The sequence below is a fragment of the Theropithecus gelada genome, chromosome 20 (genome assembly GCF_003255815.1).
Source record: "Theropithecus gelada isolate Dixy chromosome 20, Tgel_1.0, whole genome shotgun sequence".
Classification (NCBI taxonomy): domain Eukaryota; kingdom Metazoa; phylum Chordata; class Mammalia; order Primates; family Cercopithecidae; genus Theropithecus; species Theropithecus gelada.
This window is the reverse complement of record NC_037688.1, coordinates 44,357,463-44,379,480: the sequence shown is the minus strand read 5'-3', so window position 1 is coordinate 44,379,480 and position 22,018 is coordinate 44,357,463. Positions and strand designations below refer to the sequence as shown.

Below are 22,018 nucleotides of genomic sequence, written 5' to 3'. Positions count from 1 at the left end.
ACCTCCTGGGTTCAAGCAAGTCGTGTGACTCAGCCTCCTGAGTAGCTGGAACTACAGGCCCACGGGCCACCACGCCTGGCTAATGTTTGTATTTTTAGTAGAGATGGGGTTTCACCATGTTGGCCAGGCTGGTCTCGAACTCTTGACCTTGTGATCCACCAGCCTCGCCCTCCCAAAGTGCTGGGATGACAGGTGTCACCCACTGCACCCAGCTGGCAAGAAATGATTGATGGTAAAAAACAGCATATTTGAAATGCTGCCATTTCAAAAAAAAAACAAAACAAAACAAACACCCAGAACACAGGATCACGTTCAGAGGAGACACAAAGTAAAGGCAGGTGAGGAAATGAAGGTCTTGGTGGCTCACAGGCGATAACCACACATAACCTCCTATGGCGCGGTCCCCAGCTCTCCAACGGCAAGGACAGTCTATGGTCATGTGTCCAGACATCAGTTCTGGTCCCACCCTACACTGGCCTGGTTCCAGCTTCTGATTCCTTCAGAAGGAGGTGATGGCCTTTGCTGCCGTCTGTTAGTTGAGAGCATGGGCAGCCCATCCACGCTGCCCCAGGGCACTGACAAGGCCCGGCATGGTGGGTGGTGAGCTTTGCCACAAGATGAGTCTGCAGTGAGTTCAAGCCAGAAAATGAGAGATCTTGATACGCTGTCCAAGAGTCTTCCAGGAAAGTGTGCAAGTGGAAAATAGACACGACTTCATGATGAAGGCTGGATATGCCCAGGAGGACATAGAAAGAGGAAGCTGGCAAGTGTGCCTGGGGGAGAACGAAAGACAGACAAGGGGGTACAATTTGCCTGATATGGTTACATTAGTTCATCGAGGGATCTTTGCTGTTCTGGGTTTGTCTGCTGGAGGAAGAGGGAAATCACCTCTTTGATTTTGTACTCATTCATCTCCTGTTCCTGGAGAACCTCTGTTGTGTGTCAGGTGCAGCTGAGCCTCCCTGCATAGTCTCCGCTATCTTCCACCTACAGAGGAGGAAATGGAGCCTTAGAATCAGGGCCTCTCTCATTTGTAAGAAACATCTATGAATGCCCAGCTCCCCCTCGAATTTCAGTGCTGCGTCCCACCATGCCACACGGTGCCGATGAGCTGGCTGGACCTTCATAGCAATGGTGGCCCTCTAAAAATAGGATCCCCCACCCCGAGCAATGGGGCGACCACAGGAAGCAGCTCAGACCACTTCCCGGGGACATTCTTCTGCCTCCAGTAAGCTGGGGATAGAAGTGGAGCCGCGGACGGATGAATGGACTGTTTGCCTGAGTCATAAATCAACAGGGACCAGCCCTGCATCCGAACGATTCTGGTCTCAACACTTCGCTCCTGAACACAGGCCGCAGAGGAAGCACGTCTCCCAGGCTGGGGCCGGCATCGGATCCAACGCTGCCTTTCCCTCTAGCAGCAGCTCCTGCAGGGAGGGTCTCCCTGTCCCTAGAACCGGAGCGTGAAAGTCAGCAAAGTCCCATAAATCGCAGGAAATGAACTTCTGCCTCTTTAAATTCCTGCCGCCGTCCCCGTCCTGCCCACAGCCACAAATAGATTTCTTTCAATATTGGCTCTGACCTCAGCCCTCCCCGCCCCCACGTCTCCTTCTCCCAGGTTTTTTTTTTTCTCCCCCCCCAGCAAACCCTACAAGGCAGAACTTACCCTGCTGACCTCACCAGCGTGGTTTCTTCTGTTGTGTGTCTGTTTTTGTTTTGCTGTGACGCTGATGACTTGTGGTTTGCCTCACACTTTGTAGCGTGCGTGGCAGTCGTATAAGAAAACAGCAAATTTGTCAGTGAGCCTTGTTATTTATTACAAGAACCACGGGGATGCCAGGCAGCCAGGCTGGCCCCTCCGCCCGCCACCTATCCCATGGCTGAAGGGGCTGCACTGGCCGGGGATGCCAGATCAAGGCCCCAGATGAGAGGCATGGCTTCTGAGGGTGACAAACGGCGAGGTCCTCGCAGCTGCCGCTGTTCGGACACAATGCTAAGGAGAGAATGCTTTTTGTTTTGGTTCTTAAAATTTCTTATTTCCATTGGCTTTTGGGGAACAGGTGGTATTTGATTACCTAAGTTCTTTGGTGGTGATTTGTGAGATTTTGGCACACCCATCACCCGAGCAGTATACACTGCACCCAATGTGTAGTCATTTATCCCTCATCCCCTTCCCACCCTTCCCCACCGAGTCCCCAGAGTCCACTGTATCCTTCTCAAGCCTTTGCATGGGAGGATGCTTTTAACTGGTAAAAGGCAAAAGTAGAAGTAACAGCCTGAGGCCTCTCCGTGGTCAATGCCTCCCAAGATCTCGAGGGCACCCCTTCTCCCGCCTCCCCTGCCACCTCCACCTAGGCCACACGGGCCACGCCAGCCCCAGTGTTCCTGTGCCACAGGCAGGACACAGTTGTGCCTCAAAACCCTACGCCCAAGGTGCCTTTTCCCAGGCTTCCTTCCAGCTCATCCGTCACCTTTCTCTGCACTTGGCCCAGACATCGTCTTTTAAGTCCAGCCTCCCCTGGACCTCAGCTTCTAAAATTGCCAAGCACCCGCACTCCAACAGGCCTCTTTTGCCTGGCTCTCCTCTGTACCTTCGTCCCCACCTGCGTTACTGATCTCTGTAACTTACTGGCTCCTTCCCCATCGAGGGTATGAGATGCACAACAATGGCTTTGTATCTTCGAGAAGCTCCAATGTATTTGCTGTTTATTATGGGCTGGGTTGCATCCCCCACAAAGTCACATGTCAAAGTCCAACCCCCAGGATGTCATCATGTGACTGTTTGGAGATAGGGCATTTATGGAGGTAATTAAAGTAGAATGAGGTCACCAGCGTGGGAACTAATCCAGTAGGACTGGTGTCCCCATAATTAGAGGAGATGAGGACACAGACACACACGGAGGGCGACCTTGTGAGGACACAGAGAGAAGACGGCTCCTACAAGCCAAAAAGAGAGGCCTTGAAGGAACCAGTCCTGCTGGCACCTTGATCTCAGACTTACAGCTTCTAGGACTGTGAGAAAATAAATCTCTGTCATTTAAGCCACCCAGTCTGTGGTACTTTGTGATGGCAGCCCAAGCTAATGAATACAATGTTCAATAAATACTTACCAGATGAATAAATGAATGAATGAGCCAGGTGTGGTGGTTCACACTTGTAATCCCAGCACTTTGGGAGGCTGAGGTGGGCAGATTACCTGAGGTCAGGAGTTTGAGACCAGCCTGGCCACTTGGCGAAACCCCACCTCTACTAAAAAAACAAAAATCAGCTGGATGTGGTGGCGAGTACCTGTAATCCCAGCTACTCAGGAGGCTGAGGCACAATTGCTTGAACCTGGGAGGCAGAGGTTGCAGTGAGCTGAGATTGTGTCTCTGCACTCCAGCCTGGGCAACGGAGTGAGACTGTGTAAAAAGAGAGAGAGAGAGAGAAAGAGAGAAAGAAGAAAGAAAGAAAGATTGAAAGAAAGAAGAAAGAAAGAGAGAGAGAGGAAGGAAGGAAGGAAGGAAAGAAGGAAGGGAGGAAAGAAGGAAGGAAGGGAGGAAAGAAGGAAGAAAGGGAGGAAAGAAGGAAGGAAGGAAAGAAAAGGAAGGAAGGAAGGAAGGAAGGAAGGAAGGAAGGAAGGAAGGAAGGAAGGAAGGAAGGAAGGAAGGAAGGAAGGAAGGAAGGAAGGAAGGAAGGACGGACTTATCAGACACTTCACAAGTGGGGAACCATTCCTGGCTGAGGCTTGGTGGGCTTGGGAGGATATTAGTAATGGAGATGTTTTGCTCCTAAGGCTCCAAGACTGTTTTGCTTCTTCATTCTTTGGACACAATTCTGTGGCCATTCTACTCATTTTTTCAAGGATAAATGATCTCAGTGGTGAAATATTGTCATGGGTGAGCAGTGACTATCTGGGGCCAGCGGCTCGGGGTAAAGACCATTGCAGATAAAGAAAGGCAGATTTAGGCCAGGCGCGGTGGCTTATGCCTATAATCCCAGCACTTTGGGAGGCCGAGGCAGGCAGATCGTGAGATGGTCAAGAGAAAAGGCCATCCTGGCAACATGGTGAAACCCCGTCTCTACTAAAAATGCAAAAATTAGCTGGACGGGGTGGCGGGCGCCTGTATTCCCAGCTACTTGGGAGGCTGAGGCGAAACTTCGTCTCAAAAAAAAAAAAAAAAAAGAAAGAAAAGCAAATTTATTAAAGTAGGAAAATACATGGCAAGGAGACAACAGGCAGGCCAGCAAGAGAGGAGCTGACGGCAAGGAGACAAAGGCTTGCTGGGGACGTTATAGCGTGGTTCTTGTGCTGTGTGCTGGAGAGAGTGATGTGCAGTACTAATAACAACAAGGTTGTGGTTCGCTAACGTGCATTTTTCTGTCAGCCAAGGGTCTAATGACAGCTGGACGCAGGAAGATTGTGAGTTACTTGTGCAGGATGACTATGTGTTCTGGACCACGAAGACAGGCAGACTTGGAGCTTATCTATCTTCTCTTTTTGCTTTCCCTGGGTCCTGCCAGACTGACTCCCCCTCCCTAATTAGGACTCCACAAACCTCGACCAGACATCAAGTGTTTTCTGAGCACCTGTGCAGGGCTGTGGGTGACAGTCGATAATGAGGCTCATCTTCCTCACCGTCATGTCTTTCTAACCGTTTGGCCTTCTTCCGGTGGTGGCTGCAACCTCGTCAATGGCCAGCATGGAACTAACCCATTGGGTTATGTTTTCATTCCTGTTTTTCTTTACTTTTCTTAAGCAGGAAGTGCAATTGGATCGGGGAGCCTCTCAGGGGCTCTAACATTTTAATTCATCTCTGCGATTCTTCAAATTGTGGGTCATTAAACTATGAAGCCAACAGACACCTGGCTGCTTACTGGATTCAGGGCACTGGGATGCATCACTGAAAATGCCAGTTCAGGGCCCCTCCTCTCCTGGAGCCAAAATTCTGGAGTGGGGCTGGGAGACCAGAAAGGAACAAATTAAACCAGCACTCACTGCTAAAAACAAGCATAACAAGCAGTAGTGCAATTAGATCAAAACACACAAATCAAAGATGGCTCAAGGGCTTTCCCATGTTGAGAAGGGCTGGACTCCGTTGTTTGTGAGAACTCAGGTTTGAAACATCTGTGCTGAAGGAGGCTCTGGACACCAGGAGAGGTGAGGCGACCCTCAGTCCAGGCGGAGACAGGGAAAATGAAGCAAAGGTGTTTACTAAAACATACAAATAAGTCTGCAGTTTCCACGGCTTGGTCTGTCTGCCTGAGAGGTTCCCCAATGCTATGGCCTCCTAATATGCTCATTCTTCTCAATTCAGCCATTTGGGGGTCCTTCCATCCATCTGTCGCAGGGCTGCTCTCTGGGGAGCACCCTCCTCCACAGCACATTGGGACCTGCATGTACAAAAGCCAGGAGTGAACCACTGCTCACTGCACACAAGGGCTTTGCCGTGAAGCTGTGACTCACAGTGCTCAGAGCGAAGTGAGGATGGAGAACAAACACGTGCACGACTGTTTTAGGAAACTTTAGGCCTGAAACAGGTCCCTGAAACAACAGAAAAGCTGTGGGTTTCCTTCTCCTCTCCCCACCACCCCCTGCACGCGGCAGACACACAGGCATGTGTCTGTTTACTTGCATGAATGCATGTCTGTATCTTGACCAAAAGTTAAGTCATATCTGAAGTCTTAGCCCAAGTTTTCCACAGGGCCATGGGCACTCGGGGACAAATTTAGCCTCTAGTAAAAGAGCAAAGTCTTCTGAGGCCAAACATTAAGCCACCATTTACCCAAGGACTGTATGGAGCTGGAAGTGAATACCACATTGTTTCAAACTCTGGTCTCATGTCTTTGGTGTGAAGTTTCCTGGTTTCAACTACCTCTAATGATATCCTTCCAGATGGAAGGCTAAGCCAACTTGATTTGGACCACATGTCACAGTCGCTGGTATGTGGCATGGTTTGGGAAGGCTCAATCTGCCCATTGATTGAGAGTGTTTTTAGGGACTCATATCACACAGGCCCCGCTAACCATTCTCCACCCACCTCCTCTGTGCCGCCGTAGGGAGGCTGCAGCCAGTAATTACAGGCTCAGCCATGGCTGGCTCTCACCCAGATGTTTACAGTCTCAGGGACGCTGGATCCCAAATCCAGAGTGGTCACTGCAGACAGCAGAAGGAAGGAAGGCTCCAGCCTGATTTCCTAGGCTTCTGGATCCATGCTCATTGACAGGGCTTTTGTTCCCTCGTGGGGCAGACAGTCCAACAACTGGAGAAAACACTGTGGGATTTTAGCTTCCTCCTGCCTTCCAGGCATGAAATGACCCATTTCATGGGAGGATTTTCGGGCACTGTCCAGTAGGATCATGGTGGTGGGTGTCGTTTAAGGCTTCATGGTATAAGGGGCCATCTGACATAAGGAGAACTCTAGAGCTGGACCTCAGGGTGGGCTGGGGTTAGGGCTGGCCAGGTCCCTCCAGGATGGCAGGGCTTTAACTAGTCTCCCTGAGAAAGCCAAGGTTGGAAACAAAGCCTAGTCCCTGAAAACAAGGGGGAGAAGGTGGCATCTGGGTTGACACCACCTTTGAATTTCCATTTGTAATACAACTTTTGTTTTGTATCCATTAAGTCAACTGCCATGGTTTGAATGTTGTCCTCTCCCAAACTCATGTTGAAACTCAGTCCCCATGGTGACAGTAAGAGGATAGGAAATCTGCCTCTGGTATTGGAGAGGTGGAAGCTTTGGGATGTGATTAGGATTAGATGAGGTCGTGAGGGTGGGAACGAGCAGCTTTCCAGGGGGAGAAGGGGAGGGCTTGACTTGCAGGCTCAGCCCCCTTGCTCTGAGATGCCTGCACCCCCATGGGACCTTGCAGAGTCCCCACCAGCAGGAAGGCCCTCACCAGATGCCGCCCCTTCTGGAGACTTCCCAGTCTCCAGAACTATAAGAAATAAATTCCTTTCCGCCGGGCGCGGTGGCTCAAGCCTATAATCCCAGCACTTTGGGAGGCTGAGACGGGCAGATCACGAGGTCAGGAGATCGAGACCATCCTGGCTAACACGGTGAAAGCCCATCTCTATTAAGAAATACAAAAAACTAGCCGGGCGAGGTGGCGGGCACCTGTAGTCCCAGCTACTTGGGAGGCTGAGGCAGGAGAATGGCGTGAACCCGGGAGGTGGAGCTTGCAGTGAGCTGAGATCCGGCCACTGCACTCCAGCCTAAGTGACAGAGCGAGACTCCGTCTCAAAAAAAAAAAAAAAAAAAGAAAGAAATTCCTTTCCATTGTAAATTTCCCTGTCTCAGGTGTTCAGTTATAGCAACAGAAAACAGACCAAGACATCAATTTAATACACAAATTTCAGTTTACCTGATCATTTAAAAGTGTAGAGAATCCCTTTCCATGGTGTTTCTTGCTATTCCTTTTTGTACTTTTAACCAATTTTTGCTTCTTACAAAAATGGTAAAGCATGTTATTTGGGTAATTTGTGATGGGTACTTTGTCATTTTTTCTCCCTGGGTATGCACATTATTATTTTTTTTATCCTGAATTTCTAGAAGTGCAATAGGACTGTCGTATTATCCGTTGAGTCTGGGGCCACGTGTGATGTTGCCGTGTGTGGCCTTGAGCCTCTCCCAGCCTCCAGCCCATGGTAAAATGCAATCATTACTCAAGGAAGGAAGAAATACATGCACATCCAAGTGAAGGAACAGCCTCGGGAGTTTCGGTTTCCACGTGTGTGGGCTCTGAGTCAGGCCAAGGGGAGTCAGTCACTTCCACTCCCTCACTTACCAACTGCGTGACCTTGAGGACCATGGTCTACCTCTCAGCGTCCCTCAGGTGTCCACAGGACATTCACTGAGCCTGCTGGGCTGTCGTGAGAACTGCCCTGTGCAGGGCTCTGCACAGAACTGGGCACAGCAGCTGCAACCCCATTCCACACCATGTGCTACGTGGCTGTGCCTGGGTCTCTCTGCCCCAAACAAGGATATGGGTCACAGCCTGTGGATTCCCTATCTGCTCACTGCACACTCCCCCACACACCCAACCTTAATACATTTTGCTGAATTAATAAGCAAGGTCGTCAAATTCTCTCCTCTTCCCCACCTCCCTTATCTGTAAGGAGGAAACATTGACCAGCTTTGGTGCTGCCCCTGTTCTCAGGCCAGGGAGCAGTGGCTGCTGTCTCACCAGCAATCTCTAATGGATACAGAAAAAAGAGTTACTGATTGACCTTTTTTTTTCCCTGCTTTGCAATCTCACTAAAGCATTTCCTTTCCCTACCCCCATGCAGGAAGGCAAGAGCAGCATTATTCAGTTTCCAAAGTCTGAGCTCTCCTCACACCCACAGGACTGGGGCCTGCAGCCAGTTGGGTGGGGAGGGGGGTGAGGGGTGGGCGAGGGTTTAACACTTGCAGTGCCCCGGGGGAGGGTGACCTGCCCGCTCTCTCTCTCCCACGGAAACACGGAGGCCTGCAAGACGGCGGAACTGTAGAGGGGCAGGACACACACAGACGCCGGGGGACGCAGGAAGAGAGTTACCAGATAAAATAGGAATGCCTTTTTAGTATAAGTGTATCCAATGCAATATTTGAATTTCAGATAAACAACAAATAATTTTAATATCTATGTCTCATGCAATATTTGAACTTCAGGTAAAAATGAATAGTTTTTAGTATCAGTAGGTCTCTTGTAATATTTGAATTTCAGATAAAAAAAAAAGAACTATTTTCGCATAGAATAGGTCCTGCAGAAGTAAAAAACCTTTTTCATTGTTATTACGGGTTGAATAGCATCCACCAAGAAGTTCATGCCCACCCAGAACTTTAGAAGGTGACTCTATTTGGAAATAGGTACTTTGTAGAGGTAATTAGTTAAGACGAGGTCATACTGAAGTCGGGCAGGCCCTAAGTCCAGTGACTGATGTCCTCATACGAATGACATGAAGACAGAGGAGAGACGCGCAGGGAAGAGCCCGCGTGAGGGCAGAAGCAGAGGCTGGAGCAATGGGGCCACGAGCCAAGGGACGCCTGGAGGCCCCAGGAGCAGGAAGAGGCTGAAAGGAGGCCCCAGGAGCAGGAAGATCCTCCCCAGGGAGCCCAGCCCTGACACCTCGACGCTGGTCTTCTGGCCTCTAGACTGTGATAATAGATTTCTGTTGTTTTAAGCGCCCCAGATTGAGGTGATTTGTTACAGCAGCCACAGGACATGAATACAATTGCTTATGTAAAATGCACATTTAATTGGGCATCCTATATTTTTATTTATGACTCTGGCAGCTCAGCTGGAGAATGGCTCCCAGGGAGGAGCTAAATGGCTGGCTGGCCTCCCACGGCTTCCCGCTGCTCTTCCTGCCCTAGAGTTTGGGTCGGACATTCCTGCCGCTCTTAGCAGGCTCTGGCCGCCCCTCCACGCACCTGTGTCGTCAACAGCTCCTCCCGACGGGAGATGTGACCGTGCACCACCGTTGCCTCCACAGTGAGACCCTGGTGGAAGGAGCACCAGACCCCCTCCCCCAAATATTTCTGATGGCTTGAGACCCCCTGAGGCCCTTACCATACTCTGGAGGATGTTAAGGATCTCAGCCCAACCCCCTAAAAGGGTAAAGGACCAAAATTAAATCTCTTGAAAACCCTGATGCATGGGGCTGGGCAGGAGAGAGGTGCAACTGGATTGAGGAGAAACTGATTATTATAAAGAGAATTTCTCGTACATTCAAATGTCATGGGCTGAATTCGTTCCCGCTGCAGCTATTACAGCATGTGCCAGAGTGATTCGTGCCTCCTGGTAGAATATTTTCCATTTTCTCCTTCCAGGAGTGAAATGTGAACCTCCTCTTCCCTGTCCCGGGAACGGTGGCGGCCCTGGCTCCTGGTCGCCCAGAAATCCTCAGGCGGTTCCCAGGCACTGACACAGAGGCCCGGGTGCCGCTCCCCCAGCTTCCTGCGCTGTCGGGGATGCAAGAGGAGGCCGGCGCTGAGCTCACCAAGCAGCTGAATAAATGCGCACGTCTGCGGGGAAATGCTTCCTCACATCTAATTGCCTGGTGATTAGGAGACCACCCACCGTCTGAATTGCCCTCGATTTGTGAAGAGCCCTGGCAGCTCTCCTGCGAGATTCAGCGTTCAAAAGGAGGAGGTAATCATCTGGAATTAAATTCCTGGGTTCCTCATCTGTCCTAGACTCACACGAGGGCCTGGCAGGCTGCGCAGTTATTTACCCCGTTCACCCCCGAACCACGCACAGTTCACACCAAGCCAGCAGAGCTACTGCCATGCCCCAGCGCCAACAGCGCCTGCGTCCTACCCGGAAATCTCACCGTCTTTCCTACAGCAAAGCAACCATTGGTGCCCAAACATAAAGGAGCAAAGAGGTCCCCGGCAGCCTTGCCTGCGACAGCTCCAAACTGGCAGAAGTCTGCAGAAATGCGCGCTACTCAGAAATGGTCAAACAATTGCACCTCCCAACCATACACCGCAGTTTCCGAAGGAGGGGGCCCACTACATGCTTACCGGAAAGAGGCTGATGGCATTTTCGAAAGTGAGCAGCAGATTAATAGACTCCAAACGTTTCTGCAAATGAAAAAATCGCAGAACTGAGTATGTGTTTAGCACACATGCACACACACACACACACACCCTGGCTTGATTTGACAGCCAGGTAGAACCACGCTGGCTGTGACCTCTGCCTGTTTCAAGGTCCTCCTCCCCAACTCGCTATTTCTGCTCAATTTTTGGTGTTTGTTTTTTTAAAGTTATTCTGTGCATGCTTTCATGTCTGTGAAATGGGCGCAGCGGCAGTATCTCCCTGCAGGTTGGCTCTGAGAACTGAGAGAGATGGCACCGACAGTGCTCAGCCCAGCGCCTGGCTCTAGTGAGCTGCCCTGGAGATCCCCGCTCCAGAAGTACCTTTGTCTATACTATTTTAAATTAGTTACAAGGTGGAAGTTTCATCTGATAATTTTTAAAACTGACTGATGTCCATCAACACTTTTTTCCAAAGCTCATTGAACAGCAGAAATCCACACTATAACTCCTTTTTCAGTGGCCATGAGAATAACTAGGTATGTCTAGAATCTGGGGTCCCATGAGCTCTGAGACTTGGGCTAATTCCTTCTTCCTTTGCTCAAGGGACAGAGGGGATGTCCCCACCATGGTATTTCATCTTGGGACCTCAACCAGGTCTCTGAGTCCTTTTGGCATCCTTGATGGTGGTGTCCCCACTGGCAGTTCCCACAGATCTTCTCCTGTTGATATGATATGTGGACAACACCAGGTGGAGAGGCACCATTCGCAGTCGTAAGTCTCTGCTTCTTGGATGTATCACCCTATTTCTAATCTGGGATCAATAGGGCTTTAATGATCTCAGTGTCATGAACATAAACAGCTCCCTAGGACTGGATGTCTTGCAGGTGCCCCATCGCCCTGCACAGCAACAGAGTCTGAGACAGAGGGAGGTTCATCACAGCCACACCTGCCTGGCTCCGACAGCCCCTTCTCCATCAAAGCTCCAAGCATCCCATCACTGCCTTCTCACATGTCACCTGTGAGAACTGGTAGGGTCCCCTCTTTATTTTAGCCTCCTAACACCTTCGCAGATGGAGAGATTCCCACAGATTAGGGATTTCCTGACATCACTCAGCCCCAAACAGCTGAAGAGCTGGGCTTTGAACCCAGATCCTGAAATCCACATTCCATCGTCTTCTATATGAGAAATGATACATCATCTGAAAAATATGTGTGGAGGGCCACTTCAAGCACTGAGCTGGCTGCTAAAAACTGTCAAAGATGTATCCTGAACTTGAACCTGCTTTGGAAGAAAGTTCAGATTCATTAATGTTTAATAAAAATCTACTGTTTTCCCCATTTGCTAATCTAATCTCTGGAGGAAGTTGGGAAGGGCATCTCCAAAGGTGCCTGACTCCTCTTTGGACGTAATTGGGAGAATGTGGCTTCCTGCAGAGCCCCGAGGTGACAGTCCCTCCCCCATAGCACAGGGCACTTCCAGCTCCATCCTCCCGCTGCAGCCAGCGCCATTTTAGCGAGCTTTTAAGGCTAAGTCTCCCTAAATTGCCCTCCTTTCCCATCTTTAAAAAAAAGTGAGGGAGGGTGCCTGCAGAAATGGATGCAGCTGGAAACCATCGTTCTCAGCAAACTATCGCAAGAACAGAAAACCAAACACCGCATGTTCTCACTCATAGGTGGGAATTGAACAATGAGATCACTTGGACATGGGAAGGGGAACATCACACACCAGGGCCTATTGTGGGGAGAGGGGAGGCGGGAGGGATGGCACTGGGAGTTATACCTGATGTAAATGACGAATTGATGGGTGCTGACGAGTTGATGGGTGCAGCACACCAACATGGCACATGTATACATATGTAACAAACCTGCACGTTGTGCACATGTACCCTAGAACTTAAAGTATAATAATAATAATATAAAAAGAAGTAGTAATTCCTAGGAAACAGAATCGGCGTTCTGGGTAGGGGAGGCAACCCCTCTGTGGTTTTCGTTGAATAGGCGCTGCCATTGGTATTTAAAGTTGTCAAAATGCTTCATCTTTTCCGTTTGATGTAACGCAGACCCCAAGATGCCAAGATGCCGAGAGTCCTCAGGCTGGGACGGAATATTTACTTCGTTCGTTATGAGATACAGTTGACTCCAAGTGGATGGTCAGTCCCTAAAATGCCCGTGGGTTTTGCAGGCTCTTTTTCTTTCTCCTCTAATCATTCGTTAAGTTCACACAACTGGATTTCTTCAGCCTTCACAAGCGGCCTTTTTTGTACGAGCTCAGCAGGTGCTTCCAGTCCCTAGGACAGCTGTGCCTGCCCCAGAGCTGTGGGCACACTCCTTGTCCCTGTCTGCTGGGCAGCTGGCCTTCTTCACCGGAGCTGAGACCTGCAGCAGGGGGTGCCTGGAGAAACAAGAGGCTTTGGAAGCGTCAGGTGACAGGGCCTGGCTGTGGTTTACATTTTTCACCTTAATTTTAACAAGTATTTCAACCCCCTGGAAAATTGCTTCTCTACAATAATAAACAGAACCTGCAGTGAGTCTGCAGCAGGCTCCCAAGCCCAGGCAGGGCTGGGGATCATTCCCAGTAAGCTCTGGGAGACTTAACAGTAGTCAGGAACGCACGCAGGCAATGGGGAGGGCTCAGAGGGGCTGCTTCAGCCCAATTGTCCCTAATTTAATGGAGGCGCAGTGGGGTTGGTGTGACAACCTAAGGTTTTGAGTTACACATAAGCAAGTCAAATAGCATATAAATAATAGAGGTAGCGTGTTACAGGGGTAAAGGGGGCCAGTGTCTGCCTGCCCGTCTGGTCTGTTATTCATCGAGTCAGTGTGGTGCCTTCTGTGGCTTGTTCATCTCTGTTCACAGCTCCAAAGTTAGCCAAGGGCCTATTGACAAGACTTGGAAAAAGATGCTGAGATCCTTGTCCTGAGAAACAGGGCGTTACCATGGAGACACCATTCATTCATGAGCATTCGTCAAGCACTTACTATGTGCTAAGCGCTCTTCTAGGCAAAGGGGGTCTGGAGTGAATGGAAACTCAATGAAATATGCCCCTTCGAGCCTCACCTTTCAAAATGTGATCCACGACTAGCGCCATCTGCATTCTCAGAAGTCTCTAGAAAGGCAGTATCGGGTGCCACCCCAGACTGCAGAGCTGGAGCTAGATTTTAACAAGATCCCCCAGGCCATTTGAGTGGGCCGTGAGGTTTGAGGAGCATTGCACTAGGCACGAAGAGAAGATCTAGGAAGGAAGATCTGAGCGGCCCCAGTGGAGCAGAGGTACTCTCCGGTGGTGTGGGGGGCAGCCAGGGTGCAGGGTGGGCTCAGCAGTGGCCGGGGCATGGGAGAGCCTGGCTGGTCAGTGCCAATAACCATGATGCAGGACACCCTAGAGACGCATGTCTTTCCCCCTGTGACATAAACAAGGTAACGGCCGCCAAATGATGTCCACGTCCTAATCCCTGGAACCTGTGAATGTGACCTTACCTGGCAAAGGGACTTTGCAGACAGGATTAAGGACCTTGTGATGTGAAGCTTTTCCTAGATTATACTCACAGGGGTCTCCTGTGAGAGGGATGCAGGAAGGTCAGACAGGAGAAGGTGAGGGGGTGACACGAGCAGAGATTGGAGTGGCGTGGCCACAAGCCAAGGGGCGTGGGCAGCCTCTGGAGGCTGAAGGGACAAAGGTGGGTCCTCCCCCAGAGCCTGCGGAAGGAACCAGCACTGTGGACATCTTGACTTGAACCCCATAAGTCTCGGTTTGAACTTCTAACTTCCATTACTATGAGAAAATACATTTGTGTTGATTTTAAGCCCCTGACTTTGTGACAATTTGTTACAGCAGCAACAGGAAACGGGTACTCTCAACAGAGATTTTCAGGTGATGCCCATATAGAATTAGTCTCTGCTTAGGGAAGGGTCCAGCATCCACCTCTCTTCACTTCTTAAACTGGTCCTGAGATCAGCCAAACTCAGGGACCACAGACCAGGCTGCTCACATCCCCATTTTTGAGGGGCACAGAAAGTTCTGGAAGGAATATCTCAAGTGGTGTATGTGAGAAATAAAAGCATTAAATAACGAAGCCTCCAGGTTCTGTCTTACACCTCCTCAGGGCTCACAAAGCTCCTAGTGCTGGGTTCTGCATACAGCTGGCACTTAATAGAGCATCTGCTGACTGAGGTCACATGAGCATCCAAGCAGAGCCCTCTGTCCCCTCCAGCCCTCAGAGCTAAGGGCTCTGATCCATGGAGCCTTCTGTCCAAGAAACAGTCTCCCCCATCCCCTGTTCGCTCTTCATATGCTGGTTTCCTGAGATTCTACTCCAAGTCTTCTCACACTCCTCCTTCCCTGGGAATCTTGTCCTAAACCACCACACTTATCACCGCCTCTCTCCCCAGCCTGCTGCTCTCTCCTGAGTCCTGACCAGCTTGAGGTCCCTGCCTGGACTCCCAGCACCATCTCACCTCTCCTTCTCACCCATCTCCTGCCTGGTAGTCCCCAGGAATCATTTCCAACTCATCCTTCTTTCCACCTTCCATCCAGTCAGCACAGGGACCTGTCAATCACACTCCCCAAATGTCTCTTGGATCCCGGCAGCACCTTATCACCACTGCCCTGCTCCTGCACTCCCTGCCTGGATGCTGGTAGCCGCTCCCAACTGGTCCCCCTGCAAGCTGTGATGTCCTCCAACCCACACCTGATCACAACCAGCTCCTCCTTAAATGACTCTCCATTGCCCTCAAGAGAAAGTGCAAACATCCCCCGAGATCAGCACCTGCTTTCCTCTCCAGCCTTCCTCTCCCACAGCCCCCTCCCCACGGACTCTCAGCTCCTAGGAATCCACTCAGAGATGTTTAACGCAGGGATACCTGTTTATGCTATAGGAGGTTTTGTTCTTGTTCTTATCATCTTTCAAATTGTTATTCTCATTTACAAATGGCAAGTGTCTCCACCCAGTAAGAAGTAAACTTCTGCAAAATGACTGTAAGCCATCAGGTACATACAATGTAGCAGGAATCATGCCCACTAATTTACATAAAATGCCTCATTTTAGGCTGAACACACCAAGCTTCTTTCAGTTCCTAGGCAGGCCATATTTTCTTTCTCCTTGGGGATTTTGATCTGCAGTAATCGCCAGCGAAAACCTCCTCCCCAGCCCCACCTCTGCCAGGCCGACATCTACCTGTCCTCTGGATCTGGAATCCATGGTCTCATCCTTGAGGACAAGGAGGAGTTCCTGAAATTCGCTCTCTTGGCACCCTGTATTTGCCCCTGGATTTTCCCTAAGAGGAGGACACGTACCTGTTCTCTCACCAGTGGGAAAGCATGGTGAGAACCCGTTCTTCCTGCCCATCTCTCCTCTCTCCACCTCAAACTCTCTCTCCCCCAAGTAAAAAGGAGGAGTCGTCATACAGCTATTTTGGTTTATTTATTTATTTTTTTTATTGTTTGAGATGGAGTCTTGCCCTGTCGCCCAGGCTGGAGTGCAGTGGCGCGACCTTGGCTCACCGCAGCCTCTCATGCAGCTATTTTGAGCAGTGACGTCTGACACAAGTGCACGATCACTTGACTCAGTGTCCTACAGGCGAGCTCTGTTCTCTGCCTCTTCTTGGAGCAGCTCCCATCTTCACTCCTAGATGTTCAGCACCTCAGCCTGCACCTGGACAGGTAAGCTCTATCTATCCTTCCTGCTGAGGGTCCAGTTACTTTCAGTTCTGGCAGAGACAGGGAGAAGACAAGGGAAGCACAGGCTATCCCAGAACACTGTCTTTCCCAGAGACCTTACGTTGGATGTGTCAATAACCCCACTCAAGAATGAGGTTTCCATCCTCATTGAAAAGTGTTTCCACATATCACCACTCGCTTTTCCAGATGACATTCAAGAGAGGAAGAGGCAGCGGACATCACTGTGGCCAGTGAAGTTAGGAGGTTTGGAGGCTCCAGAGTCATGACAGATGTTTTGAACATTGTAGCCAAACCCCTCCACGCAGAGGTTAAAATGCCCACTTTCTCTGGAGCACAACTTTTTTAAAAATTATTTTTTTAAATTGTAGTAAAATATACATAACATAATATTTACCATCATAACCATTTTTAAATGTATAGTTCTGTGGTGTTAACTATATTCATACTATTGTACAGCCATCACCACCATCCACCTCCAGAACTTTTTTATCTTCCTAAGCTGAAACACTGTCCCCACTAAACGATAACGCCCCATCTCCACTCCATAAGGCCCTGACAATCACCCTTCTACTATCATTTTCTTCCTTTCCTTTTTCCTTCCTTCCTTCTTCCTTCCTTCCTTCCTTCCTTCCTTCCTTCCTTCCTTCCTTCCTCTCTCTCTCTTTTTCTTTCTAAGTTTCACTCTTGTTGCCCAGGCTGGAGCGCAATGGCACGATCTTGGCTCACTGCAACCTCTGCCTCCTGGGTTCAAGCAATTCTCCTGCCTCAGCCTCCTGAGTAGCTGGGATGACAGGCGTGTGCCACCACGCCCAGCTAATTTTTGTATTTTTAGTAGAGACGAGGTTTCATCATGTTGGTCTGGCTGGTCTCAAACTTCTGACCACAGGTGATCCACCTGCCTCAGCCTCCCAAAGTGCTGGGATTACAGTCATGAGGCGCTGCGCCTGGTGCCTTCTACTTTCTGTCTCTATGATTCTGCCTACTGTAGGTACTTCATCAAAGTGGAATCATACAGTGTTTGTCTTTGGTGACTGGCTGTTTTGCAGAACATCCCCAAGGTTCATCCATGTCATAACAGGTGTCCGCACCTCATTCCTTGTTAAAGCTGAATAATCCTCCATTACCTGGATGCACCATTTTCTTTATTCCTTCATTCATCAATGGAGACGTGGGTTACTTCCACCTTTTGGCTATTGTCAATAATGCTGCAGCGATTCCCAGGCTGGCTGAGTAATTGATAGTCTACAAAACTGCTTGGCACAGCTGTCCCCAATCTATAGGGAGTGGTTGTGGGTTCACAGAAAACCCACAAGACTTTGGAGCCAAAATACATCTGGTTTCCAATGCTTGACTGGCCAGCTACAACTTTAGGCAAATTTAATCCTCCTGAACCTCATGCTGCTCATCACCAAAATGGGAATTACAGTAGACAGCACTGGTCGTTGTCCCAGCATCCACACCACCTCCTACATCCTAAGGGAATCTTGATTTCTTTTTTCAACTTTCTTCTGCTCCCAGGTGATCTCAAGGGGCTGAGATATCCATTGTTCCAGGGATGGGGCAAGCCCCGCCCCCTTTGCAATGATTGGTTCAGACGCTCAGGCTTCAGCCAATCGGTTGCTGGCAGTGCCTTAGCAACTGTGGCTAGTGTTAGGCCCTTGATCTGAGCTGCCCAATCAGGTAGAGGATGAGCTTTTATTCCAACTTGGAGGAAATGACGCTCCTCGGAGCTGGGAAATGAACACGAATTTCTGCAGCTGCTGATGCTGCGCCATCCTGTAAACACGAGGGAAGGAGCATGAGAACGAACCCCAGGCACAGAGGAAAGGCAGCCATAAAAAGGTCAGAAAAACAGAGCTGGAGCCTGATTATCCTCCCTATCTTGGGGCACACTCACACTCACACACTCACTATGTTTGCGGACTGAGAATTAGAATATTCAAGCAAAACAGATCTCCTTAAATGGCAGTGACCTTACCTGAAATTTAACAGGCCTCAAAGAACTGAATTTACCAGTCTAAGGTCAACCAGGAAGGCTGTGTGCCTTCAAGTCCAACACTCAAAGACGCCGACCAATTCATCTGTCGCCTGTATGATGCTGCGTTCACACACATGGGTGCACAAGCTCCCCCGAACACACACACACACGCACACGCGCGCACCTGCACGCATGCACACACACAATCAGATTGAGAAATTAAACCTCAAAGTAATAGTGGGCCTCAATTATCCTTCATAGCTGTGAAACAGATGGCTTGTTAGCTAGTCACTGAAGTATTGCTTCAAATAGAGACTTACTAGAGAAAAAGCGGCACATACAAAAGTTTCTATGATCAGTATTACTGCTGATTATGAAGTAAGACATCATTGGAAGTGCACCAAAAATGAAAAATGCAGGGACTGAACAGAGAAGCTGAGTGGAAGAGAAGCCAGGTAAAGAAGGAACACATATTTTTTTCAGCCCACAGCTTCATCCATTTTCAGCGAAGCAAGGATTTCCTTTAAAGTGAAGGGAGACTCCTAGACCTTTCTATTCCATTTCCAGGCACGACCAGACACCAAAACCATCACAGAGGAAGCTTGAAAAGAAAGACTTCGTGAAGACTGTCGGTCAAGACACAACCGGGGAACAGAAACATCTCAGCAGGTACAGGAGAAGCAAATTTAATCCAGGGAGGAGATGGTGACCAGTGGAGGGTCAGAACAGCCACTGCAGTGTCAAACCACACACAGTGAATTATTCATTCAGATCTCATGACAAGGAAACTTGGTGTCTTTGTCCACCTGGGCTGCTGTAACAAAATGCCATCCACAGGGTGGCCCATGCACAACAGAAATTTATCTCTGACAGTTCTGGAGGCTAGGGTGTCCAGGATCAAGGCCCTTGCCACTTCAGTGTCTGGTGAAGGTCACTTCCTGATTCATAGATGGCACCTTCTCGAGAGTCTGCATGTGCTGGAAGGGGCAAGGGGCCTCTCTGGGACCTTTTTTTAAATTTTATTTTTATTTATTTAATTGTTTGAGATGGAGTTTCACTCTTGTTGCCCAGGCTGGAGTGCAATGGCACGGTCTCCACTCACTGCAACCTCTGCCTCCTGGGTTCAAGCAATTTTCTTGCCTCTGCCCCCCAAGTAGGGATTACAGGTGCCCGCCACCATGCCCGGCTCATTTCTGTATTTTTAGTAGAGGTGGGGTTTCATCATGTTGGTCAGGCTGGTCTAAAACTCCTGACCTCAGGTCATCCTCCTACATTGGCCTCCCAAAGTGCTGGGGTTACAGGCGCGAGCCACCGTGCCCAGCCTTGAGGCTTTTTTATAAGGGCGCTATTCCCATGCATGAGGGTTCCACATGAACCACTCACCTTCCGAAGACCTCACCTCTTGATAGCATCACATTGTGGGTGAGAATTTCAACATTCAAATTTGAGGGAGACACACACATTTGGACCACAGCACACAGTTGGGTCATAAAGCCAGGGTTCCGAGGCAAGTCTGAGGTCATCAGCCAAGGGTGTGTGCATCGGACAACACTCAACTCGGGATTGGCACCCAGCCAGTGCCCTACACAATACAAGATGCCACTGTAGGAAGAGGGATGACCTCTAGCAAGGTGGCCCCTCAGTGGGCCAGATGGGGCTTCTGAAGAGAATTTCTCTAGCTTCTTGGTGTTTCCTGCCTGCTACTTTCAAACAAAGATCCCGGTTTTAATGTTCTCCCAGTAATATTTTATGAATCTTATTGCCAATGTAAAGGAAATTATATTTTTGCTCTTATCATTGTTCACTGTATTCTCATGTAGCATTTAACATTGAAAGGTAAGAAAACCAAGAGAAAGAGAGAGATTTGAATGTGGATTTAGACGCAGATATATAGAAATAGATACATAGTAGAAATTTAAAAAGGGTTAGCTATGGAGAGGGATACACAGATGGAGATAGCAGACAGACAGTTGGATGGACAGACAGGCTTTTTTCTTAAGTAATAATAGGAACCAGAGGATCATCAGGAGGGGGAGGAAAAGTAAAAGATGAAAGCCCTGTCTAACGTGACCACAAGTTCTCTAGTTTGCATTTGTTCCCTTGGTGAGCAGAAGGGTCTGTGTCCTCTCTCACTCACCGTGATGTCAGGAACCTGTAGCATCCCAGGGCACAAGACGGTGACGTTGGCCATCTGTGCCCTTCTCTGCCTTGTACCCTAGGCACGCCCCTCCTCTAGATCCCAGTTTCTCTTTCTGCCAAAAAGGGGGCAGACCTGGTGAGTAGCTAAAGTTTCTTCCAGCCTGAAGGCCCCTTGAAGATCTTCTCCTGTGCCCTCCCCACAGCCCTGGTCCACACTCTACTGGGATTTGCTGGGCTAGATTCTCAGAGGAGCTCAACATTGATCGAGTCCCTAGCTCCACATTAGATCTTTGGGAAATTAGCTAAAGATCTCCTAGTAAGATGCTTGTAACTTACTACATAAGGTGAAATAGTGACTTTACAGTGCAAAAACTATAACCAAAGTATTACCACCAGCAGAGGGCTAAATCAACACCAGAGGCCCTGTGATCGATATATATGATCAGGACGTCACATCCTGGTGTTCTTGCCCCAAGTCTTGATGTGAATCTGACCACAAGGACAATTCAGACAACCCAAAATGGTCAGACATTCTACAAATAAACATGAAATGTCATGAAAGACATGTCATGAAAACATTAATGTCATGAAAGACTCAGGAAGTTTTCCATTTAATGGAGACTAAAGAGATACAACAACTGAATGCCAGACATGATCTTGGATTTTCTTTTGGCTCCAACAGTGTTAGGACAATTGAAGAAATCCAAATGAGGTCTGTAGCTAATAGAATTGTGTCAATGCTACATCCTTGATTTTGCTCTTTGTACTGTGGTTACAGAACAGAATCTCTTTGTTTTCAGGAAATGCATGCAGCAGTATCTAATAGTAAAGGCATGTCTCGTCTGCAACTTCCTCTGTGTGTGTGTGTGTGTGTGAGAGAGAGAGAGAGAGAGAGAGAGAGAGAGATGTAACAAATACACTAAATATTAATTTTGGGGACTCTGGGTGAAGGGTATCTTGGGATTTTTGTGCCCCTCTTCTGTACATCTGAAATCATGTCAAATAATAAAAAAAGGTGTGGCTCTGCAAGGGATACCCAGATACTCATGCAGAAGAGAGAACTGATTCAAGAGATGAACCCAGGTGGGGAGCCACTATGGTGCCCGCTGGGGAATGAGCCTGCAAATCTAGAAGAGGCTGCACCTACAGCCCATCCCTCCAGGATGGTTCTCCCAGACCTGCTTCAAGTGTCATGGTTTAAATTCTCAGGCACCCCTCAGGCCATACTGACATTTATATTGGCTTTGGGCCAGGAGGAGCTAATGTGCCTTGCACATGATGACAGCTTGGAGAATGTAAAAATGCTGACCTGTTATCACATCTAATGATGTGATACCTGCGAAGACGTAGCGTGTGCATGGAAGAGTGTAATGGAGTCCTACAGCCTTAAGCCACGATTTCGTGTGTGATACACACAGTAGTCACAGCTGAAATCTTTCTCCAGTGTGGCTGCTCCCTACTCATTGAACACAAAGCAAGGTACACAATTCAGTTTTAGCAAACGTCTTGTGAGATGCACTAGCACGATGTTGAAGATCACGTGCGGGGAAAAAGAACAACCTCCACCCATACCAAGTGTTTTCAGTGCTAGGCCCTGCCTGAAACACAGCCGTGATCTCCATTTGAGCCAGGAAACCCCCAACCACGGGGAGCCACAGAGCCCCCCCAGTGACTCTCTGGTGTGGCAGTGCCAGGGTCTGAAGCTACTGAGGCTTTGCAGGCAA

General features: G+C 49.1%; 1 long non-coding RNA gene across 1 annotated transcript; it reads left to right on the top strand.

The window, feature by feature from the left end:
- Positions 1 to 19,726: 19,726 nt before the first annotated feature.
- Positions 19,727 to 20,859, top strand: LOC112613823. Its single transcript, XR_003117012.1, has 2 exons — positions 19,727 to 19,922; positions 20,691 to 20,859. It is a non-coding gene; the product is annotated as an uncharacterized LOC112613823 (long non-coding RNA).
- The last annotated feature ends 1,159 nt before the right edge of the window (positions 20,860 to 22,018 follow it).